The sequence below is a fragment of the Cynoglossus semilaevis genome, chromosome 9 (genome assembly GCF_000523025.1).
Source record: "Cynoglossus semilaevis isolate Cse_v1.0 chromosome 9, Cse_v1.0, whole genome shotgun sequence".
Classification (NCBI taxonomy): domain Eukaryota; kingdom Metazoa; phylum Chordata; class Actinopteri; order Pleuronectiformes; family Cynoglossidae; genus Cynoglossus; species Cynoglossus semilaevis.
This window is the reverse complement of record NC_024315.1, coordinates 6,723,911-6,750,572: the sequence shown is the minus strand read 5'-3', so window position 1 is coordinate 6,750,572 and position 26,662 is coordinate 6,723,911. Positions and strand designations below refer to the sequence as shown.

Here is a 26,662-nt window from a genome sequence, read left to right as displayed (position 1 = left end):
ACATATAAATTATATAATTTGGAAATGTTTGGTGGGCCGGATTAAAAAACTGAGTGGGCTGCATCTGGCCCCCGGGCCTTAGTTTGCCTGTACCTGGTCTACGTCTGTTCGTCTGGGCCGGTGCTTTAATCATTTCTGTGACACTTTCATCAGATTAATAAGGAGCCTGACACACACACACACACACAATTCTTCTTCTGTTTGTCTCTGTTGTTCTACTGTAGTGATCCTTATCCAGAACAATCAATTCTGAGATGAATTCTAAATCTCAGGCTTCTGAGACTTTGTTATGATTAATGTTGGTCTCTTTCTGGGCCTATTTTTGAATGCATATTATTTAACACTCACGCCATTTCTTTCTTTTTTTTTTTTTTTTTGTGGTTTGATCTTTTGTTCTGTCTGGTGTACGCTGGCTTTGAAGCAGACAGAACAAAACTGTCTTCCCAGAACAATGGCAGTGAGCTCCACATGGCTGCAGTGGCTGAGAGCAGAACAGTTCTGTCTGTTCTGAACAATACCAGTCGAATGAATATCTTATTGTCTCCGTGTGTTGTATTGTCCCGGTGCCTGTGCATATTCTTGTACAGTGAGTGTGAATTTTCTGGAACTTTTTTTGCAAAGCGTTGCTCGCTTTCAAAATTACAAGGAGGTGAACATAAAGCACCGTGGAGTGTTCCAGAAGGATCTCTCAAAGCCGGCAGTAGCGGCACAGACATGAATGCGTGTGTCATTCTGCTGATTTCCATCTGCGGTGACACAAACTGAAGTTGTAGCCTAATGACAGAGCCAGAGTCATTGGCAGGATCAGCACCTGTTGTGTGCCAACACCTGCCTGCAGCAGGCATTAAGATTTACAACAACAACTAAAGTGTGTTCCACTATAACTGGGAAACACTTGTGACAGATGTTTTGGCAAGATGCTCTCGCCAAAATGATCAAAGTGTGACAGAACAGAAGAGTCAAGTTCCATTCACATAATTAACTCGGGGAAATTGTGAGCAACAAATAAAGCAGGTGACGGTCGGAGGCAGAAGACGTCGTCCTTTGAGTCAGCTGAGCCGCAGTAAACGGATGAATGCAATCGCAAGTCAGATGTTTGGGAAATCAGACCTCAGAGAAAAGATGAAGCTAGAAGACACAGTTGAACAGAGAAATAGTAATCCAAGAAGTGACAGTGTAATTGGATTTTGGATTATTGTTTTACTAAAAAAACAAGATTTTTTTATTAACTACCCACTTGATCCTAACATCAATATAATGATCTATTGAAAAAAAAAACTAGCATTGGAGACCAGAACTTTCTTGTACTGGATTAGTGATTGGACCTACTGTGCAAGTATTTAAATCAAGTTATCTGCTTAAAATTAAGATTAAAAAGTCCTTTATTCATCGCATAGTAAATATTATTACTATTACTATTTACTATTATAAATCATTATTATTATTATTATTAACTGCCAAAACATTTCTATAGACATCCATGATTTTTTTTAGAGTCTGATCCTGGTTGTTACCTTGTTGTAACCCTCGCTCCACTGTTGTCAGTTTGCCCTGGTATTGAAGGAACACATTGATATAAACAACAGTTGAAACGTTCACACTTTAATGCTGTGAGTCTTTAATACATATTCACCTCATACACCTCAAAGTCTGTGTGATTTTGTTCTTGTTTTTTTGTTGAAAACACCTGCTGGTGTTTTATGCCACACTGGGGGAAACTCACATATCGACACAGTACAGCTGCGTCTCTCACTGAGAGGCGTTAGCACCGACAACCACTGAGACGACTGTATAGACACGTCTCCATTTTTGTTCCTATATCACTGCTGACAGAAAACACATGGTGTCCTACTTTCCTATTGCCGTGATCATAATTTTGAAAATTCCCCGTGGTCAGACTCAGACGCGAATTATGAAAAAAAAACTTTTTACCTTCAGCCTGTTGATACTTTCTTGAAGTACATTACAGCAGAGTGAGTATAGAAGGATTAAAAGGCAGCACAACGGCACTCGAGCAGCTTTGGACTGACACATGTCTTTGATTTGGGACGCAATCTTCTCCCAGCATACATTTATGACTTTCTGCAGGTTTCTTCCTCCCAGCATGCTCAGCACAAGTGTGTAGGAGTGATACACAGCCAGCAGTGACATACTAAATCAGCCGTAGAGACTGATCAAAGTACTGCATTGTTGGCCTGAAATTGGACTCGGACTAGCTGTGGCAAACTCACTTTAAGGCGAGTTTCCCTCCTGACTGCTCTCATTTCAGGCTCGGTGCTTTGACGAGTTCATCATGTGAAGTGTGGATATGAGGAGGGGGGGCAGTAGGTGAGGGGAGGTGGGGGGTTCAAATGGAGTGACGTGTTCTTGGTTTTGATGTTTTAACTGCAGGGAGGGCATGACTGTGTTGGTGTTTAAGTACCAGAAGGTAGAGCTGTACACAATAGAGATGTCAACACCGTGACCTCAGAGTCTCACGTGGTTTTAATTAATTAAAAAAAACTAAAATTAAATTAAAAAAAAGCTTTTTTACATATCCTAACATTGCAAACACATTTTACATATCCTAGCATGACGAACCATAACATTTATACAATTTATAAAATTAAAACTGTATAAAATATAAAATGTATAAAAGCTTAGATGTATTCAGAAAAAATAAATGTTAAATATATTATTAATTAAAGTAGAAAAAGTTTAAAAAGGCTTAATGTAGGTGTAAAAAGAATACATTAAAATTAATTAAAAATTAATTAATAAAAAAATAATAAAAATATATTGATGGATGAATAAAAATGCAGAGAATAAAATGTCCTAAAGCTGTGTTTAAAAGGAAAAAATTAAATTAAAAATAAAAATAAATAAAAAAGCTTAAAGGAACATCAGAAAATCAGCTTGGACAACAGTATATTACACCTTTGCAACAGAATTCAACAAGAATCTGACATATAATTATTTCCTTCTCTACAATGTTTTTTTTTATATAAAGGCTCACGGGCTATAAATAAATAAATACATAAATAAAGTAAAAAAACTAAACCTAAACTAAAACCTGCATACTTATTACTAAGAATCCCTTTTTCTACATTCTTCATCAATGACATTTTAAAATCAGTATTGTTTTTCCCTGTAGTAATAATAAACACACACACACACACACAGTGGCTGCCCTCCACGTCATCAGATACACAGCGACGACGTCCACTAATGGCTGGAGATTTAAATGCCATGAACAACATCCAAGGCTGTCTTCATTCAGAGTCTGTTGCTACGTGGGTCCGTTGCTATGGTGAAGTCTTGAACCTTCTTGTTAGATGGACGCTGCAACCTCACCACAGGGAGGAGCCCTTCCTCTCTCGTCTTCCTCTGTGCTGCGTCTCTGTTCTGTCCTGAGGAGCTGGTCCCGGGGGAGTTGGTCCTCCATCCTTCATCACCACAAGAAGAATAAAACGTTGACTCATACACACACACACAGAAGGAAACTGCACAAAGTTGAAGAAGTGTCAAGACAACATGTACTTCCTCAGTAGTACTCCATATATAATACCACAGAAACACTTCAGGTCTTCACTTGAAGACCGCGGTGGAGCACGGTGTTACTCTGATGCTCAGCATGTTTATTTCTGATTGCTGTGGAGAAACCTTGTGTGGTTTCTGACATGTATATTTCATGGACTCATTCATGATGTATGTGAGAAGTGCTGAAGACAGAGGAGACGTGCTGCTGAAGTAGACGTGGCTGAGTGGCTGCTCACAGCCTGTGTCAGAGCGCTGATTGACTGCTGGTCCAGGGTGAATGATCGGACGACATACGGCGTTACAACCAACGTGACTGACATTTTCTATTTTCACCACTAGGAGTAAATGAAGACGACTGTTCTAACAGTCCTCCAAACACAAGGCACACATTTACCCTAACCTTTCCTAAAGAGAACTGCAGAGCTCTATTCTACTCTAATCTAACCTAATCTTATCGACTTCAATGTAATCTAATCTAATCTAATCTACTCTAAAATACTTTAATCTAATCTACTCTAATTTAATCTACTCTAATCTAAAATACTTTAATCTAATCTACTCTAATCTAATCTAATCTACTCTAATTTAATCTAATCTACTCTAATGTAATCTAATCTAATTTACTCTAAACAAATCTACTCTAATTTAATCTACTCTAATCTAAAATACTTTAATCTAATCTACTCTAATCTAATCTAATCTACTCTAATTTAATCTAATCTACTCTAATGTAATCTAATCTAATTTACTCTAAACAAATCTACTCTAATTTAATCTACTCTAATCTAAAATACTTTAATCTAATCTACTCTAATCTAATCTAATCTACTCTAATTTAATCTAATCTACTCTAATGTAATCTAATCTAATTTACTCTAAACAAATCTACTCTAATTTAATCTACTCTAATCTAAAATACTTTAATCTAATCTACTCTAATCTAATCTAATCTACTCTAATTTAATCTAATCTACTCTAATGTAATCTAATCTAATTTACTCTAAACAAATCTACTCTAATTTAATCTACTCTAATCTAAAATACTTTAATCTAATCTACTCTAATCTAATCTAATCTACTCTAATTTAATCTAATCTACTCTAATGTAATCTAATCTAATTTACTCTCCGCTGCCTTCTGGTTGGATTCATAACGTTATCATTTTTCATTGTGATCTGATTCCACTTTAATTTTGCATTCATAAGCCGTGTTTCTGTGTTAAGTGTCAAAATGTTTTACCATGCCTTTAAATCCGGATTGAAAACGTTTGTTAATCTTGTAAAGTTGAACGCATTATCTTTTCCATAGTTTCTTTTACTGCAGCTGTCACAAATTTAACAACAGATAAGTCCATTTTATTACATTGCTGTAGATTGGCACTGAATATTACACAGAGAAATGTAATACAAACACATTGCAGAAACACTCATTACCCAATCATTAGATCCACTCTGTTATGTGTGACTGGGATCATCATCCATCTGCGGCCATCTTTGATCTGAAGTCTCTGCTGCTGCTGTGATAGTGAGCGCAGAGTCGACGTAACGAGAGCGTCTGTGCACATTTGAACTGGTTTTGGAGACGAGTCTATGACAAATACTCTCCTTAAACTCAGTCGTTACCTGAGGCTGCCACACCACCACAGACGGGCTGTGTGTTCCTGATCAATACTGTGCTGTTGAAATGTCCCTTAATCTTGGACACAATGGATGTTTCTGCAGGACTAAATATTGAGCGGCATGAAGTGAACGTTGCTGCATCGACTCTTCACCAGAAACCTGAACATCAGAGAACAATCTGGAAAAACTCACAGAGAACAACCTGTTGTTGTGCTTTAGCTGCGCTGCTGAGAAATCAGACCTGCTGGGACAAACTCGGTGTCCTCAGTGTGGACCTGTGGAAGCTGCGTGGACAGAAGCTAAAGCTTTGAATCTTTGAATGTAAAGCTTTGCTGCTGCAGCCTTTGGAAAAATCATATTAGAATTTGGGATTCCACTAGGAATAATACTAGGAACAATGTGTGTATATACTGTATATATATATATATGTGTGGGTACATATGTATACATATGTGTGTATATATGTATATCGGTGTATATATGTATATGTATGTATATATGTATACTTACACATGTTTATATTTACATACGTGTATGTGTGCATATGTATATATGTATATATATATACTGTGTATATATGTGTGCATATGTATGTGTGTATATATATATATACTCTGTATATATACACACACACGTTTATATGTACATACATGTATGTATGTATATATATATATATATATATATATATATGGGCCTTTTTTATTAGATAAAGTAGATCCAATCACTAATCTAGTACAAGTTTATATAAAATCCGACACCTGGTAAAATCTGGCTCCAGATGTGTGTTGGTCATCACATAATTCTCTATCACCAGCTGCTGTTGTTTTTGTCTCAAATGACTGAAAACACACTGTAATAATCCTACCCCACCACCCCCTCCGCCCCCTCCAACACATTGTTTCTTTTAAAAGTAGAGTTTGCAGTTCTTCCCTGCTGTGATGGTGCATGCATTCATAATCGCTGTCGGAGCAGCTGCTGCTGCTGCTGCTGATGCTCTTCTATGAAAACCACCCGCGTGTGTTTCTCGACTCAGGTTTAGAATACAGATGAGTGTGGGTTCGACCCTCCCCGTCTACAAATGTGTGTTTTCTATAGTAAAAAAAGCCAGGAGTGTTTTACTTCTCTGCTCCATTTGTCTCTCAGGCCTCTCTGCTGCTGCACTCGCTGGTCATTACACAGTCCAGCCTTTTGTGCTCTTTAGCCTTCACCGCTTTCTCAACCCCATGTGTATTGTTGCCCAGCTCCCTCCTCGCCGGCTCCGCGAGAGGTCCAACCTTTGAGGAGCTTCCTCACTTTGGCCTGTGACGGGGTCATCAGCTCTTCCCCTGTGTTTCTGTCGACAGGCCATCAGTCAGAACCACCGCAGGCAAGAAAATGGCAGAGTCTAATGCCTCCCAGAGACACAATAGTCTGTACCAGTGACACAAAAATGGGAACAGAGAGAAGGCTGGAATTGGGTCCTGCCACCAAACAAAACTTTACTTATGCAGAGACTATAAAAACCTGCAATAACTGTCGAGGCTCTGTCACACTCCAGCATAACAAGTAGCTTTTTTTTTTCTTCTCAAACATCTTAGCCGTGCCAGGTCGTCTTTATTCCTTCCTCCACCATTTCCTCCTCTCTAGAACAAGACAAGAAGGGTTAAAAAGGCAGAAAATGTACCTTAAAAATTAACATTTACAATTATTATTTTCCTTTTTGATTTTATTGTGCCTATTTTTTGTTGATTTCCTACACACCGAATTACACATTAAAGTGGGCCACGACCATGTTGTTGTTTATGCGACATTGTTAAAATAATAGACAGGTTTGTAAATTATTACATTCTTTATTTTAAACTTAAACATAGAAATAAAAAAAAATCACCAATATGTTATAACTGAAAAAATAAAAAGTAAAAATGTAATTAAAAAATAAAAATATGTATCAAACCAGCTGTTTAAGTTGTAACAGATTTTGAGGAAGTATTCTTGTTCTTAAAAAGATAGATAGAAGAGAGGAAAAAAAGAATTGTTGTTGCTATTTTTTAATATATTTTTAAACATTTAAGACTTATTTAATTTAGTGTATTGAGTGTATTGAGTGTTTTATTTGCAAAAAATGTAATTTTGAGAAGAATGTAAATCTAGCAGGAGATCTGTGTGATGCAGCATTAGCATGCTGCTCTGTAGTCTGGCTCAGCAGCTGAGCAGACCTCACCGTGTCTCCATTCAAACACAGCAGCTCATAGATTATGTATGGACGGTGCAGTGTTATCATTAGTGCTGCTGCAGTGCATTGATAGGTACCTGCAGCACACTGCACCCTGGTGGGCGGAGTGGAATGGCCTGCAGCGTGTGACAGGGGTTATATTTGGTGTGATTTCCAGTGGTGATATTAATAGACTTGTGACGAATCAGGACAGCTACACATTACAGCCTATCAGGGGGGAGGAGAACATGTAATTGCCCCCTGCTGTAAATCACTGTGACTGTATGGTGAAACATGCTGGTCCAGTGACATGTCATGCAAATAGCCTTTCAGTGTGATTTAATGAGCGTCCAAAATAGTAGTTTTATATTGGTTTTGTGCAATTTTTTTGTTGTTGTTGTTTTGGATAAAACACGCTAAAATTTGTTCTCTCGTTGTGACTCGTATTTAATGGCTGTTAGATGGAACTTTTCAGCATCTCCAGCCCTTCTCTTTATGACACTGGCCTGTTGTCAAAGCTGAGGCGTCACATGAGATAAAAGCGGGTCTTAACTGCACAGCAGTTCGACTCCAACTTTGGAGTTTCAAAGTGTGAGTGAGTGGCCCAGTTTCCTGTTTAATGTTCTTTTTATCACCCGGTATTTTTGGTGACTATGTTGTTGTTTTTTTCAGCTTTACTACGGCTGAGACGGATAGTCCTAAGATAGTCCACCATCATTTTTAACTTTCTGACAGCAGGTGGTCATGGCTTCTGTGGCTGACGCAGACACAAAAAGTGTAGGTTTCGTCATTTTTGAAAACTTTTAATCAATCAGTGCTAACGTGTTTCTCTTTGAAAAAATGAAGAAAACAAAAATAATATTTAAATTGTAATTTTTGTATTGAAATAACAAATTCAAAGATATGGAAAAAAAATTAAATCAGGGGGAAGTTGTTTCTTATTTTCTGAAGCTTTGAGGCATGAAAATGAATGTATTTCCATTCCTTCCCTGTGGCTGGTCCTATTGTGCATTAAGGAGTGCTACCCAGGACCTGCCTTCTGCCCCGCTCTCTCCATCACCCCTCTTGAATGTGCTAAAAGCCCCTATGGGAGGGGGGGGCGGTATGTTGGCTGAAACGAAATGCCACACATTTCTATAGGCGGCGATAAATCAGGCCTCATCAGGCACTTAAATCACCACAGTTTAATAGACTGGCCCAGTGTCAGTACTTTGTGGACCACCAGGGCTCGTAGTAGACCCTCCAGAAAAGTAGTAATCTTGGCCAGGTCTCCACAGCAGCTCCGAGGGTTCAATTCTAGACTTCCACAAAGACCGTGTGCCTCCAGCTCCGGCTCTGTGGAGAGCTACTGAAGAAGTGACTAATTATTACTGTGGCGTCCAGACATCAGGCTCCGTCTCCGCCTCACGCTGTTTCTTCTGTTGTGGTGTGGGAGCAGTAGATGAGAGAGGATGCAGCACAGCTAAGAAAAGGTGGAGAATGAAAAGCAACCAAGGTAAAGGAAGTTGTGCAACGTTACAAAACAATCGACGGTGTGTGTGAAAGAATTGAATAAAGAGAAACGGAGAGAAAAAGAAATAGAAATGGACTAAAAGTTGTTTGCTGCAGGCCCACTCAGGGGGTGCCAAGGGGCGACGGCCCCCCTATTCAGGAAGTGCCACCAAGTGGTCTGTTCCCACAGCTTAACACAGTCGCAGCCAGGAGCAGCACCCAGGCACCAGAGGTCTCTTTTCTCCTGCTCTGAAAAGGAAATGACCTTCAGAAGAGGAGGACTCTGGTTGGCTCTCCTGCTGCGGCCTCTCTGCTCCTTTATATCTTTACAAGCTCTTGTTTGAATTATCACCAGGGCTGTTTGTACAACACCTGTGGAACAGTGTGTGTTCAAGGAGATGAAGAGTGTGTGTGTGTGCGGTACTGAACTACAAACACACAAAACACCGGCATCTGCATAACACGAGGTTCCTGCTCTCCGTCTTTTTCTTTTCTTAGAGCCAGAAACAGGTGCGATACAAAAGCTCGACACCCCCCACCGCCCCCCCCCACTCTAAATCTGCAAAGTCATTTGAGATTCACAGCTTTTTATGCAGTAAAGGGTTTTGTTTGGTGGAAACACGAATGTCTGCTTTTTCAGCCTTTGAATTTTTAAGGTTTTTAAATGCCTCAGGTGGATGAGATGTTTTTGTTGTTTATTTTTTTACCTTAAACTTTACAAATGTTTGTAGCAGTTTGCTAACCAAACAAACTGCTAAAACACTTCTAATGTGATAGCATGCAGCTAGTTGTTTCACGATTCTTTAATGGTAAATGTTTTTCATGGAACCAAACATTTCCCCTCTTGTTGTCAAAACTTTGATTTAAGTTAAGCGGGAAAATGAAAGAATCACATTCATTAAAGCCAATCACAGTTGTGCTAATCTGGGCGACAACTAGAGTAGTTAGCTTAGAGTGGCTGAGTCTGTTACTACAGAGGGAGGGATTCTCGTTAGGATTCTGACTGCGAGCGTTGGTGAAGACGTAATGCTACGATTCATGTTGTCCAAAGAAATTGTGTGTGATGAAATGTGATGATAGAATCAGCGAGATAAGGATTGGCCTCTGATCCGTCACTGATCTGTTGACGGATGAATCCTGTGCTTCCTGCGGCAGCCGTTCTCTCTCTCTTTAACAGATCCCATAAATCTGTAAAGTTTCTCTGTAACCTGATGTCATTAGTCACTTGCGGTGCTGCAAATCAGTTTCTAAACATACTCAGGAGCAGGACTGTCAGTCAATTAAAAAAAAAATCAGATTCAGCACAGGGTAGATGTGGATTCAATCAAAGTAAATAGTCATTCCTAAATATGAGAACATTCCAGAAGATAATACATATTTTTCTTCCATATTGCTGGTGGTTTTTGGTCATTATTGTGCATCTTGACGATGACTTCTTGACGAAGATCTCCAAACATTAGTGAAGCCATTGTTTTCACCTGACCTTCGTTCACAGAGGCTGGTCTGACGTGTCTGACTTGAGTGTTAAAGTCTCTGCTGTATTGGATGGTATTTTATGCTCCTGCAGTGTTTGCAAATTATAACGTGTATTGAAATAGACAGTGGAATTATTGGATAAACGGGACCTGTCGTTCTGCGCAGGTGCTCAATGATTTTAACCAAAACGACTCAATTTTAACAGCCCTACTAAAAATACACTAGAAAAAGAATACTTTGTACACACAAACAGATTGTGTACCTTCAAAATATGGAGTGTAGATTTTACTCTCAAGTATCCAGGGAACCGATGAAACTCCAGCGCAGACAGAATGGAGCTGCGACTGCAGCATCAAAAACAAAAAACAGAATATGCAACGCTGCATGAAACTCGATCATCCTTTTCTGATCGACCGTCGACTCCAGTTCTGCTGAGATTATTACGGACACATGCATGTAAATGAAATTTAATTTGATACTTGTACTTTATTAAGTCCTTACTTTACACATTTACCATTACCCAAACAGATATGTGATTCAAATGTTAATAGATTTAACTCTAAATTTAGACTTTGAACAGACACAACCCACCAACCCACCAGACCCCCACCCACCTCTACACACTCACTTTGATCTCAGCCAAAGGAATGTTAATGAGTGATGCCAGCCTGTGCCATAGGCACCAGCCACAGAAGTGTTGCTAATCCTGCCGACTAATTTAACTCTGACATAAAAGCTCATTGACACAAATAGCGGGGGTATTAATAGGAGACAAAGAGCTGTGAAATACTCTGCAATGTTTTTATGGGGCACATTTAAGCCAAAAACAGGCTCTAAAACTCCCCTAACCCCCTGATGTAAAAAAAAGAAGTTTCAATTAGTGGAAGGTATTAAAAAACACCTTGTTATTTCTGTGTAATCATTTTACATGGTCCAAATAATATTGAGGGAAAATGATAAAAAAAAAATCAATCTAGAATTTCTCAACCGTCCCTGCAGTACCTGCACAGACTCCCTAGGGGTTGCAGACCCTCTGTTGAGGACCGCCCTATATTCCACCTTATCTCATGTTGACCTCAATTTAGAATTTAGGATTTTCCAAACTTATTTTCTGGGGACCCATATTTTAAAAGTCACAAACCTTGCGACCCAAGTCAACAAACATTATTCATAAACTCCTGGGAAACATGATGCTGTAGAGGAAATGGGGGGAAAAAACATCCAAAAACACTGAGACATGTTTGAATTGAGTTACTTACGTTGACATCACAGATCTAGTTTCAGGTTAGCTTGAGTTCGAGTTTGATTGACAGCTCCAATCTCTATTATTTAAGTGGATAATAATGTCCCCTTTTCAAGACCATGCCCAGGATAAATCATTCATATAAAAAATTTGCACACAACATTTGAATTCTGACTGTGTTCTAGTCTCCCAGGTTTCCTAGTTTTTTCCGGTGATGTCTGTGAACATTAACTGCCACCATGACTTGGCAGCGGGGAAATTGGGAAATTGCGAGGAGGCGTAATCCGCAGGTTAATCAAATGAAAATTTTGAAAAAAAAAAAAAATCGAATGCAATCAGTTTAAGTCGGTCATTAACCGCTGCTGCTGCTGCTGCTGCTGCTCTTCTAATGATACATCCATGATGTAATGGGGTACTCCAGCTGGGGAATACTCTGGGAGATTTCTGAAAACTACAAATACGGTATATACAAACCAGCTGAACAGGATCCAGGCCTCAGAGAGTCCATGATTAATTTTTTGATTCTCTGCTCTATTTAATGATGTCAAGATTTTTTTTTTCAGAGTTAATCAGACAACAAAATGAAATAAATTCCCTCACTGCCTTGGAGCTTTAAACAGAGAGAGTTAATCTGTGAAGCACAGTTATCTTTAATCTTTGGACCGTGCAGAAATTTTCTTGAAATCTATAAATTTGGTACATGAGTATAACTCTCTCTCATGCAGGACTTCCTGTTCTCAAGGCTTTAAAATGCCAATCAAGTAGGAAGTGTGTGTCCATACATCCATTTCACACAGACAGTATATCTGTCTCTCTGATGTTTAACGAAGCGTGTTGTGTTTATTATGACCTTATTATTCCAAACCTAAAACCTACACCTCAGCCTTTAAAAACATTCATAATCTATAGACGAAAAGAAGAAAAAAAAAAACAAACTCTGCTGCTGCCAGACTAAAATGTGCCTTCTTCACTGCGGTGTCTTCACCTGTTTTGATTTCCCTCTGTGTTTGCACACCCTGGAGGGTCATTCCTGGTTGAGAAATGCTGACAGTCTTTGCTGCAGGTTATATATTGTGATCTTTTTTCTTTCTTTTTTTTTTTCCTCTCCTGAAATGCAGTAGGAAGCATTCCCACGAGTGAAGCCAGGCTGCCATGTCAGCTTTCCAGCACTCATGTATGTTTTATATTTGACAGGCAGTGTCGCTAAATAGTGTATGCAGTAACAGATATGGGAAATAATGTGCAGTGTTTAATTCAGGCCTGGGCCACAATGGGGCCTAAAAGGTCACAGTGGGCTGGGTCTGCGCCATCTAATGGGGGAATGCGAGCATTGCAGTAATAAGGCAGAAGTATAATGATAATTTAAATTAATAATATAATTTGTTTGGTGGGCTTGATCACAAAGCCAAAGGGCCCGCATCCGGCCCCTGAGCCTTAGTTTGCCCACGCCTGGTCTAGTTAGTAGGAATCTGTGTCACTGGGTTCACAGACTCCTAAATCTTTCAGTCTGACCAGGTTTAGCAAAAGACCAGAACCATCACAGGGATTTGTACCATGAGGCAGAACCAGAATCCATGATTAGAAAAGTCAGGTTTACTCAAACTCCTAAGAGTCTGCAGCTGCCTCACAACACCTCAGATGAAAACATCTCAAGGAAATGGTAAATGAGTTTGCGTTTCAAGTCAGAGAAACTGACAGAACAGCAGAACCACACAGGGTAACGTTTTATTTCAATATGTGTTTTACACCTTAAAAAAAAAAAGGTTTCTGTGCAGCTGTGTTTCCTTGAAGCAAACTAAAGCTCGACTAAATCATAGACAGTTCATTCAATAGACTTGTTCCACACTCAGTTTGGTAAACACTTCAATCAATTCTGTTTGCCTCAGCGACACATCATTAACCAAGTTAACGTTTTAATTCAAGTGTTCGTTTTTAAATTAAAGCTTTAAATTATCAAAAAACTCCAAGGGCACCGCAAAGATGTTTCAGCTTCCTCTGCAGTTGGAGTTTTTTGTCGTCATTGTTTTGTTTTTTTTGTACTTAGTTTTCTTCTTCTTTTTTTATTCCCAGTGATGATTTGTACTTAGTTTTCTTCTTCTTTTTTATTTTTTATTATTAGTGTTGAGGCTACAGGTCATTTATTGTTTTCCAAAATAAAGACCACCAGCTCCTCACCCCAGCAGCCATTGTACCCTTGGGGTGAACACAATCTTCCGTAATCAGAGACACAAATTGAGTTAATGAAAATACAATATTAATAATTAACTATTCTTTTTAACAACCGCCTCTGTATTAGATACATGTTTTTACAGAGTGCACTCCTCTGATTTGTCCTCTCATTTTGGATTTTTTCATACTCTTCAGCTAATGAGAGGCTAATCTGCTCCGACGTTTCCTCGCTCGGATTTTTACGACACAGTACTGCAGTATACAGTACTGATCACTGGTTGATTTGACTATACTGTTATGTTAAATGATCCGGTGAAAAACCCCACAAATTTAGAACCCCCTCTGGGCTCGACGTAAACAGAGGACACACCCTTGGTCACTTCATGTTGAACTGATTTTTCATGAGTATTTCAACAGAAATATTTTTTTTTTTTTTTTTTTTTTAGAATCGTGTGCAGGTATTTTATGCAAGAACTTGACATATCCGCCTACAGTGTTTGTGAGTGGCCAGAAAAGACGTGTCTGTGTTGGTTTCTGATGTACGCAGTTTATATATAAGTCTGTGTAAAGTTAGATAACGTGGAACCTTATTTATTATGACAGTACTGTAGTACAACCTCAATGTCACCGTGGCTTTGTTGTCTTCTTCTGTAGAAGAGTTTCCTGTATGAGGAGGAGGCAGGGTAGGAATAAGGAGTGGACTGTGAAGGTGGATGATACATATGACTAGACATTCCATGTGATTGACAGCTGCTGGGTCCAATAGGAGCCTTAGTTTGTCACCGTGTCACTACATATCCATGTCAGAATGTCAGAGTTAGAAGAAGCTTCAGTAAAACCCATGTTCAGTAATCATTATAACCATAGACTGTAATGATGTCATCACAGTGAGCTCTGCCTGTGCTGTATCTGTGTCTGTGTACATTCTTGGTTGCACAAACAAAGGCTAAATGTTTTTGGTCAATACTAGTCATGGTCGATACCAGATATGATACAGAAAAGAGACAGACTCAGCCGAACCCTTCAGTGAACACACGACATGTTTAAGTTCCAGTACAGTAACAGTTATTAAAAAGCAGACGGAGCTCCACACTTCATCTTTAACAACTCCACTCCAGTCAACTCCCCTCTGTGCTGCCCCGCAACCACCCAGGACTGAAAGATCTTTGGCTGCTTCTTTGAAAGTGGTAAAACGTAATGAGGCATTATCTCGGCCAACCTCACTGTTGGAACGCTCCTCGCCACTACATTCACTACACATTTGCTCTAAAGCAGCGCTGACACTGAAGAGGACCTATTAATCTGCAGGAGGGAACATCAGGGTCAATACTCCTCACTGTCTCCGCTGATGGGGAAATGGATGTGTGAGCTGCAGCTACAAGTCTCCAGTCGGTGATTGGCTGTTCAGAGAGGGACACAGACATGTAACGTCTTAACAAGGACGGCAGTTCAGTAGAATGTGTGGCCAGGCTCCAGACAAACAACAAGGTCCAATCAAGTTACAGTAACCAACACTTGGACTTGTCCTCTCATCTGTAACTGACCCAGATTTTCACCCACACACACACACACACACACACACACACACACCAAATCTCTTCTTTAAGTCTTTGGACAATTTTTCCCACTGAGTTTCCACTGACGAACATCGTGAAATGGGGACAAGGAGAAAAACGTTTTTGCGAAGCAATTTAAAGATGGTGACAAAAAGTATAAAAAAAACAAAATCTGTACCCAAGTCTACGAATATTTCTTCTGCTATAGTACTATAGTACTACTAAATTACTTGAACCTGTATAGGTCACTGCAGCCTAATCCACCTTTTGAAAGTACTGGCACTGATATTAGTATCAGTACAAAAGCCATGCAGCATACAGTGATTCTGAGGACGTGAGTGGACCAGTCTGAGGAGCTGCAGCTCAGCTTTACATCAGCAGACACGGGGCTCTGCGTGGGATTTGTTGCTGTAAGAGATTCCATCAGTGAATCCTGCTGCAGCAGAAACTTATTGTATGAAGTGATGAATCATACTTCTCCAACTGTCAGTCTGATGGATGAGTCTGATTTTGGCGAATGCCAGGAGAATATTACCTGACTGACTGGATTGTGACAAATGTAAATTTTAGTGGAGCAGGGTTGTTTTTCTGGGAGTGGTAGACGACACTGACCTCAGTTGGTTTCAGTTTAGTGAGACATTGTCGACTTAGAAGTCGTTAGAACATCACTTTTAATAACGCTGGTGAGTAACATCTGACCCTCGCCCTCCGGTTTTAGCACCACCTCTGCCCTCTGTGTGTTGACGTGGATGGAGGAGGTTTGGTGAAGTAGAAAGATTTTTTTTTTTCTGCTGAGACAAATTTTCATACCCTAGTGCAGAGTCTGGAGAGTCTATTTGAATAGAACAGCGCCACCTAATGAGTACGATACAAAACACAACTTTTTATTATACCAGTGTTAAAATATTTTAAAGGTATACTGTTAGAAATTAGTACAATTTCTGAAATAATTTCTTCTGTTAATTAATTTAATTCCTTTAATTTTGTTGGCATCGTTGATATTTTGAGTATTGTAATTGACAAGTTTTCTGTGGTTTGAGGCTGAGTTTGCACTTTGTGGATGTAGATTTGTTGTTTCTGGTTTTAACTCACAGTCCAAACACACACAGGCTAATGATTATGCTAACACTTTTGATCGTTGTCCCTGACCTCCATGACCCCTGGGCTTTGCTCCGACTCCGTGGCTCCTGTGGAGAATGACACACGACGATGTATTTTTTTAAAATGTCAGAGACCATTAGTATTATATTGTAATGGGCCGTTTTTTGTGGACCAGATCCTGGGGTCGTAGGGTAAAGTCTACTGCACTGGACCGCTGAGTTGCCACTAAATGACCCGACCACAGGCAGAAAGAGAACTCCATTTGGATATCGTTCTGTGTTGGTACAAACGATGGATGTGTTCACAGGTAAACAGTCCGGTCAGATCAGGCAGAGACCGGTTCAAACAGGCAGGAGAGGCTGAAATGTGATCAAAGATGCAATGACCTGTCAGTGAGTGGAGGCAGAGGAGAGCGTGTTTATCCAACCTCCAGACGTGACGGGGATACAGAGTGGCAGGAAATGAACCGGAACAGGAATATCAGATCTGTGAAATGAGAAAAGGAGGTGTGTTTCCAAAAAATTAAAATCCTCAGTGATGAATGGAGTTAGGAGCAAACTAAACATGACCCCATTATGTGACAGCTGTGACATTTCTGGTTAAACTAAAATTATGAGCCAGGCGTCTCCTCCAGCATCTGAGGCAGAGTGATGCTCCTCTGCAGGGATTCCCACAGACACATACAAAAACCCTGTCAGCTGCGTTTCAAGAAAAGTGGGAGCTGTCGTCTCTGCTGCCTGCTGTAGTGTTGGTCAAATTGTTAAAAAAAAATTGTCAGAATGTTTTTGCGGTGTTGGTAAAAACAAAGCCAGGAGAGATGGAGGGAGAACAGAGAGTGTGGGCGGAGTTAATGAGATGACACTGGATTATGATCCAACTTGTCGTACAACCACGGGTACAGTGTGTGTTCCCTGTTCCTAATTAATACAACAAAGGAATTATCAAGATAATATTATAATCTTAGGTATTTGTTCTTTGATTTTTTTTTTTCTATTTTTTTAACATTCGTGTATTTACTGTCAGAAGAAACACAAGATGAGGCAGCCATGAACTGTCAATGAAGAATTTTTATTTTTCTTGTTCTGTTACCTGTTACACTGTGACCATTACATGTTTCACTTGGCAGTAGATCAAAACTGTGGGAGTTGTGTGTGAGGCCACTGGTTTGTTATTGTTGGTAACACTGACAGTAGTAATTGACTTTAACTTTCTGTGTGTAAAGAATGCTGATAATAGATATAAAACAGAACCATCAGGAAATGGGAAAGCTGCTTCTCACAGAGCATCATGGTGTACGTCATAAATCTCCAGGTTCCTTCACGTCTACATATTAGAACATATTACTGGAGGCCTGTTTACAAGTGGATTTAAAAGATCAATTTAAAATTTGGTTGAGATGACGGGGTTAGAGGAGCAAAAAATTGAAAATTGGAGATTAAGATTAGATAAATGGATGGATGGATGGATAGACAAACAGTTAAATAGATAGATGGATGGATAGAGAGAGAGAGAGAGGCTCTGGAACACACCCTTAAAGAAAGGATGGCGGGCAGAGGGGGAGGGGGAGGGAGGCGTTGCAGGAGGAGGACGATGTTCATCCTGGCTGTCACAGAGCTTGGCAGTGTTGCTCAGTTACAGACAGAGGCTGTGCACCCATAATTCAGTCTGATTTAGGGCTGCGATTGAACGCTCAGGGATAATAAGCAGTATAATTTTCAGCAGGCCGTGAGCCGACTGCATAATTGGGACTTGATTGTTTGCGACACATTGCGGCCTCTCCTTCAGCTCTGTGTCTTCTGTGTCCACTCTGCTCCTCGACGAAACCTGAAACTCGGCTCAGTTCAGTCCATAGACAAACACCAATTCAATGGCTGATGATGATTGACATCATATTTTATTAAAATATGATTAAAAAATCTAAACAGTTAAAATGTTTTTGTCCTCAAAATTGACTCATAATTGGCTTTGTTTTCTTGTTGATGCTTAAATGTGTTTGTTTTTTCCAACCAGTGCCACATGTTGGTTATTTATTTTATTCTTTTTTAAAATAACCAATCAGTGATTTGGGATTTAATGCATCAAATAAAAAAAAAAAAAAAAAAGTTTCTTCAATACCAATTAAATATATTTACAGCAGTGGTGAGAAGTACTCCACTAAAAAACTCACTTTCAAGTGCTCATTTATTAGGAAATATATGGCCTGACTTTTCTATTGACATTTGGATTCCCACTGCCTCCTCTGCAGCAACGACAGAGTGTCAAGTCATTTGTGTATTTTCCATTTTGTCAAAGCAGAATCTAAACTGCCCTTTATGTCTGTGAATTACAGGAATCATCATGAGCTTGTCGGTATCATTTAAGTTTAAATAACACTTCTGGTCTAGTACGTTTTACCTTATAGTCCCTAATAATTGTTCACTTTTTTTTCTCTAAACAAAGTCAAAGAGACTTTGTTTAAAGGTCACAGTGGCATGAATGATTTAAAGGTTTATGATTCAGGATTCTATTAAGCAGCGTTTTATGTCTCTCACTGTCGCTTTGTGTCATTGGCTAAAAAATAAAGTCCACTTTGTTCTGCCTGTGTGAAATCAAGGACACAAAATGACTCAGGAGTCGCTGCAGTTATTCCGTCCCTGATATCACTGTAAACCATAACGCAGGTGAAAGGGAGAGGCTTGGCAGACGGAGTAAATCACCATGTTGGGTGAGGTTTCACTCACTCTGAGGCGACTTGGGACGATTTCACACCTCGCTCCGTAAATTGACGCAGATTTACTGGATATTTAAGAAAGTTCTTTAACAAGTTCCACTCCAGCCACAGCCAGTTCTAAATCAATGTCTAATATAAGATTTTCTCCTCTGTCCTTGGGTTTATATGACCTGCTACGGTTGTGCTGCAAACATAATGAAATTTGATGTTGTTTAGCCTGGCAGTAACAAAGACCGTTTTCCAGAGAAAACTTTGCAAAATTGCAATAAAAATACATTTTTAACGCACTCCAGCCTGAGGACAGAGGGTCGACTCCTCCTCTGTTCACTGTCACATTAACACCGGCTTGACAACAGTAACACCATCCATTATACACAAGGGGGAGCAGTCACATGCCCCTTAGATTGAATTCAAACTTTTAAGATTATTTTTATTCTAATTTTCGGAACAGGTCATGAGTCCATGATGGACCCCCTCGTCTTCATCTCTTTCTTCTTTACGCAGCCACCAAGTTCATGAATAAGTGATGTTACTGAGCACAACATGTACTTTTATTCTCTCGCCTTCGCACTTTAATAAGAATGTTTTGTTTTTTTTTAGCAAAATTTAACTCAAGTTTCGATCAGTCTGACCACAGGACATGTCTCTACTGTTTCTGTTGGAACTTTAGTCCAGTTTGTTGTCTCACTGAGGTCATGTCCTTTGGCTGAAATTCATCACTGTAGTCCAGCCATGTTTTTGTTTTTGTTTTTCACAGTAAATGCCAGACCTAAATAAACAGTGTTGATCCACTACACGTCCTTGTTTGCAACGATGGAGCTTGTGGTGATTTCTCACCTTTTGTACTCAAACCTGGGATCATTACTTGAAGCTAGTTAACCTGCTAAATGTTGCCGTATTTTGACAATCCCCCAATTTTTTAAGATTTTTGTTTTTTAATTTTGAAATTGCTTCTGGTAGGTTAAGTTGATAAAACAACAAATACAACATCAAAATACAATTTGTTTTTATCACTGACGACCCCTTCGGATAGGAGTCAGATATATATATATATATATATATATATAGATACAGTATATATATTTATATACAGTATATATGTATATGTGTATATATATTTATATATATATAATACATATATGTATGAATATATATATATGTAAAATGTATATAGGCTTTCAATGGAATAATTCTGTTCCAATGAATTATTCATTCACCCAGAAGTAATCCATTGGCTCATTCTTGAAATCCCCCTTTCATCCGATAAACTTTGTCATGGCCCGACTAACAGCACTCGCCTCGGTAATTGCTGCTTGTTCAAGGATGGGACAAAGCAATAAACTTGTCAGCACATATTACAATGTGGCAGAGATGAAGAGGAAGCAGCACTCTCCGCCCTCTCATCTTTATGGCATCTATCTGCTGCATCACATGTCCCCAGCCAGACAACTCATTTCATCTCTGCATTAATTCTGAATAGAGACGGAGACACTGTGTCCACAGCGTGGGTTGGTAAAAACAGCACCCCGGTGTCGGCCTCATTATACAAACACGTCTGAACCCTGTACCTGGTTGTCATCGTCTGACTCTGAAATCCTGTCAACAGCACAGTTCAATGTGCAGCATTTGTTCTCAGGTAATTTCCATACGAGCAATAATACAGTTGTCCAACAGGTGGAAATTGGCAGATATTTATTAACCTGCTGTTTTATTTACCTCCCCACTCATCCAGTTGTGTTCCCTCAGGCAGAGTAGCTCAGTGAACTGATGTCTAAACATTTTTTGAAATATTTTTTTTTTCCAAGACGACGGTGGTTTTACCCCTGTTGTGTGTTGTGTTGCGTGTGAACGGAGTTGATGATGACATAAATAGACCTGGATCACCCAAGGATAAAAACAAACAGACTTCGATTTCCAGGAGGTAAAAACACTCACAGCAGCTTCACTGTTAAATCTTTATGAAAGGAAACTCACCCTGACCGTCTGGAACTAGTCCTTAATACTTTCAGTCATTCAGTAACTTGGTCCTACAATTTACTAACTGTTGTATTCGCCAGAAAATTAACTATTTGATAAACTTTTGTTTGACAAGAATATAGATATATATTTCTGCTCGTATTTATGTGTTCAATTTATTTGCTGCAGTATATTTACAGTTTTGTATTTTGACTGAATCTGTGTTATTGTGATTTTTTTTTCTCTACCATTGTGTAGTCTAGTGTTTCCAAAACTTTTTTTTTTCTGGGGACCCATATTTTAAAAGTCACAAACCTTCGCGACCCAAGTCAATAGACATTATTCGTAAATTCCCAGGAAACATGATACAAGACGACCCCCCCCCCCCCCCCCCCAAAACAAACTCTTGCGACTCACCTGAGGGTCGCGACCCAGTCTTTGGGAAACAATGTTGTAGCTATGACATGTGCTGCGGCCCCGTCATCCTTCTATAATACTCATTATTAACCATAAACATGCCTGTTGTGCTTTGCCATTTACAAAAATGAGCCCTAGCGTGAAAACAATGTTACATCTGATTGGAAGCGAACTGTGAATCCAGGCTGCGACCTGACTGTTTCATAGATGGCTCCGTCTGCCGTCAATTAACACCGTATCAGCAGCAGCCGCTGAGAATTCATTATGGAGCCCCCCCCGTCCCCCGTCCCCCTCGTACCACACTGCTGATTGATACCAAAGGGACGGCCCCACAAGGAAGAATCAATTTGAAGGCATGCGGGCGCTCGTGGAGTTATCAGCCTGAGAGTGAATGATGTTGGGCTGACTATCAATACAGCCTGTCATTGGTTGAACGAGGCGGTGGAGGCGACCGCTCCATTTAAGGGTTCGTACATTAGAACAGGCAGAATTCACTGATAATGGAGTGACCCAACATCTGTATGTGGGATACAGTCCACTCTTTCTGTCGTGGATAATTAAATCCTGTATTATGTTATATGCATGGGTATTGCCTAATATGCTGGACTCACTAATACTGCATATATCAGTATCGGTTGAAGTCGCAATCTGAAATTAATTGCTAGGACAATATCAGTGTATCAGATATTAGCAAAAAGTTATTATCAGACATCCCTATTTATAATATATATTATTTAAGGAACACATTTTTTACATTTTATTCCAAACATGATCATGGAGTAAATTGATGAAAATCCCATTTAGATGAACAGCCTTTTGTCAAGGCAGACCTGGCCAAGACATTTAGATGAACAGCCTTTTGTCAAGGGAGACCTGGGCAGCAGCAAATACAAAACACAGTGACAAGTTTCAAAGGTAAAACATTGAAAATGAATTCAAATCAGCAAGTCTGAAGATTAAAAAAGAAGCTCTCATGATTTGAACAAGTCTGAAGATTAAAAAAGAAGCTCTAAAGATCTGGGAAAAAAAACCCCAAACAATCCGAACAGCATTAAAATATCTTTTCATACAAGTACAACATTTTTTACACTTTAATCTTAAGTCTTAAAAATTACTATGAAAAATAATTAGTTATCATAAATGTGTCCTTACATGAAATCACACTTTTTAATTGACTCTGTTCCAAACTTTTTACGCAAATTCATTCAATGATTAACCCAAATGTAGTTTATTAAAAATGAGGCATTCAGGGAACAGAGAGGAACTGTGTATTATTGGTGAGATCAGAGTCAAACAGATGGATTTATTTCTGTGACTGCGATTCTCAGAATCACGACATGTTATTAATAAATGAGTTACACGGTGACATTTTCTTTTCACTTCTCCGTGTTCACACTCTTAGTAAAACTTCACTCTACACCAGACTTTTTAGTGATGACCTACTTTTGTCTTTCCCTGGACTTAACTAAAGAACCGAATACTTCTGTTCTGTAACAGAAATGTGTCCGTTTGTTCTCCTGCAGTGTCTTGTCACCAGGAGGAATCTACACCGAGGTTCATTCACCGTCCTCAGTAGCTGCATTGTTCCAGCCTTTATACGTTGAAGATCAATACTCACTGAACCATACTGATAAATAATGCAGCGCCTATTACTGTCTGCTGATGTCAATAGTCCTAAGATGATTCTTATTACTATTTGTTTATTGTTTAGTGAGAAGCCGTGGCCTGAACACTGTGACAGCAACAATATGGAAAATATACAATAAACATGATAATAAGTCTATTGTTGACTATAACAGGAAGTCAAAACAGTAGTAAACAGAATAAAAAAATAATAATTACAGAATATTGTATCTGCTACTGAAAACATATAGACTCGTGAGAGCGGCGGAATATAAATAAAAGGGAAATTGGTTTGTTTGTGAGACGACCAAGAACAAAAAAAAACAAAACAAAAAAACAATAAAAATAACAGTTGTTAAATTCACAGACACAGACTTAATTTATTTACTGGTTATCAACTCTGGAGAAAAAAAAAATAACAAAAACTACATTGACTTGTTTCTTAAAAAAGAGGGGAAAAAAAGGCAAAAAAATAAAAAAATCCCCCCTAGTTTTATAACCTTGGAGAAGTGAACCTGCTCACTGCAGCTGCCTTTGTTCTACGGCCATAACAACTCTGAAACACTTTGTGCACGTCTGCACCAACATACTGTAAATTACAGAGGGGTTTTTTTTGTGGGGGGGGGGGCAAACACAGTGTCAGGAGGAAACTGTGTTCTGCTGAATGGTAACTTCATCCTCCATCCTGTCTTTCCCTGGAGGAAGAGGACCAGCACAAAAAACCCCATGAGGCCTTAATGAGAACAGCCACACATACTGTACTGTACGAGGCTCCGTGAAGAGCGATTTTTACTGTGTAATTGTGACACAATGTTAGGCATTTTAACAAGCGTCCTGCCATTCATCTGGTGTGTCGGGTCTTTTAATGGTAATTAGTGCTGAGAAATGTCTGGTATTATCTGTGTATTTTGTCCGTTTGCCCAGCGTTATCTGACGTTCTGTCTCGTCCTCTGCTCGTTTTTTGACCCGCTCATCATTCCCAGTGTCTCGTCCTCTGCTCGTTTTTTGACCCACCCGTCATTCCAGTGCCTCGTCCTCTGCTCGTTTTTTGACCCACTCGTCATTCCAGTGCTGCTGCTGCTGCTGCTGATGGTTCAGGGGCGGGGAACATACATCATCCGAAGGCCACTGAGTCTCATTCTCTCTCCACTTACAAAGCAAAAGTCACAGGCGGTGCTTGTTGGAGGTTTGCTGTATGGATGTCTTTTGTACCTGCATTATAAAACAACTTCTCCAGCTCCACCACCCGCTCCTTCTGCCTCTTCCTCCCTTCCTCTCCCTCTTAGGGATCGGAAAAGGCAGCAAAGATTGATGTGGAGTGCGGCTGCAGGACTGATTCGCGGCCCTTTTACTCGGCAAATGGATGGATGCAGCGTTGCCCGTAGTCATTTACTATCAGGCGGCCTATTGTTCACTGTATCGCATGTAATCGATCACTTGTATGTGTAAAGTGCAGGATCAGATCTTTGAGAAAAAGAAGGAATGTTTCCATTCGGCGGTAACGACTATTAGTTGTAATGAGAAACCCAGAAGGTTTGATTTTTTTTTTTGTGCTGTAAGAAGGTGGTAATAGGTACACGGACATAATGTACACATTTGTAATGCTGACCTCTGCTGGTTTTACTTCAACCTCAGACAGGTAGAATGGTTCCTTTCACTGTGTAGGACATGAGATGGAGTTAGTTAACCTGATCTGGTAACCGTTTTCTGTGCGCCTTATGTTCATTGGGTTCATCGCGACTCCTTTTTTTCAAATTCCTTTGCTTAGCATTTTGGTAAAGAATATATCTTTGTTCCCAGACTGTTAGAAAGCAATAAAGATCCTCTTTAGAGTTGCTTTTAAATGCATTAACACGTTGACAATATGGCAAAATGAACCTTTAATTCACGGTAAGGGAGAGAGAGGCAGGGAACGTAGTTGTTGTTTATGATTTGATTTTCCATAATTCCGAGCTACACCATATTCCATGGCCTGTGGCTCTGGAGCAGCTGACGCTGTCCGAGAGAAAAACCAATAATGGCGAGCTTTATGTTCTGTGAAATTAAATTCAACTCATAGCCACATCTTTTTTGTTGGTTTGTTTCACCGCCCTCTGCTCTTCTCTGCTGCAGTACACACATCAACATTTTGGATTCCTTTATCTGCCGATGCATTTGTTTTGACGATACAGTCAGAGATACTGGGGGACCAGGGGGCAGCAGTTGTTGTTGTTATGCTTGTGCAGAAGGTTGTTGATTTATCAGTGTTGTTGTAGAAATACCAGTTGTGGGACATAGTCGCTGTGACCCTGCCGTTGTTAGCTTCAGAAGAAACGAATCAGATGTTTGTCTCCGTGGTCTATTAAAGGCTCCCTCTGTCTCTGCTCATCAAACACTGGTCGTTTCTCTGAACCTGTTTCTGTTTGTGGAGACAAAATACTTTTTTTTTTTAAAAAAAAGGTACAAACTTTTTTCTGTCTTCTGTCCCTGTTGTGGTTAATAAAGTCTATGCTAACGTCTCCTCAGGAGTCAGCGATAACAAAGAAGTAGAGACTGTATTTGACACAGATATCAATATGGTGTGTTTACTGTAGTATTGATCATAATAATAGTATGTTTATTATGATCAATGATGATGAACTCTTTTTCTCTGAGTTAAGTTTTCTCTGATGTATTGTAACAAAAGTTTCATATTATAACCTGGATTTTATACAGAGTTTTAAGCTGCACCAGTGAGTGTTTGATTTTGGAGCTTGGTTTGTAGTTTATGATTAGGAAGTAGAATCCCAGGGTTGGGGTAAAGTGTGTGTAGAAAATATGCCAACAGGAAGTGTGAGTCTCCAGTAAGACTGATTGAGGAAAAGTATTCTCCCAGACTGAAAACTAGACCAAAGAGTAACTTAGCAAACTCTGCGCCGCCTCTCCATCGTTCCTCTTCCTCCTTCTGATCTGACATGTAAGTGCTGTGTAATAACACAACATCTCATTACGCTGCTCCTTCAGAACAAAAGTCCGTGGCCGCTGTCTGTGGTGATAACAGTTAAGGGATGATACCTCACTGATCCGCAGCTTTTGAAGTTGACCACATGTGATGAATAATGGAAACTTTCCTCCGTCTCCTCCAAAGAGAGCGATACCTTTGGCTAACATTAGACTCTGACTTCTTGCTGGAGGACAGATGGGAGAAAACTTTTTTCCCCACTTTTTTTTCCTTCTGCAGGTAACGCCGTGAAAGACAAATACTTTCAATTATTTTTGGAAGGCCTGTGTTTAAAGCTTTTGTCCTTAATAAGTCGTTTTCATCCCCGTTCTCCTTCGACTTGGGCTGGAGCTCAGATGAAAAACTGAAACTTTAATGATGACAGATTTTATATATAACAAAGCAAAAACAACATCTGGAACAATGGCTACATTGCACTTTGTCATCCACTGGAATGTGATCCATCAATGTAATCCCTCATCCGCCCTGAGATTAATACTTATCGGAGACTTTTGGAGTATTTTATCACAGACTCATTCTCATCAGATTCTGCTTTTCTAGACCCATGATTTCAAACTTACTTTTCAAGGGAATGAAGTACTCTGTACTGAACTGTAGGTCCTTCACCTGGA

General features: G+C 39.5%; 1 long non-coding RNA gene across 6 annotated transcripts in view; it reads left to right on the top strand.

The window, feature by feature from the left end:
* LOC103383617 (uncharacterized) overlaps positions 1-26,662 on the top strand; it is a 94,093-nt gene that overhangs the window by 2,295 nt on the left and 65,136 nt on the right. Inside the window, exon 1 of one of the 6 annotated variants that reach the window (XR_003050661.1) lies at positions 20,268-20,996. The exons of the other annotated variants lie outside the window; for them this stretch is intronic. This is a non-coding gene — a long non-coding RNA (uncharacterized LOC103383617). Of the gene's footprint in view, positions 1-20,267; positions 20,997-26,662 lie in introns of those variants that run through there. 6 annotated transcript variants of the gene reach the window in all.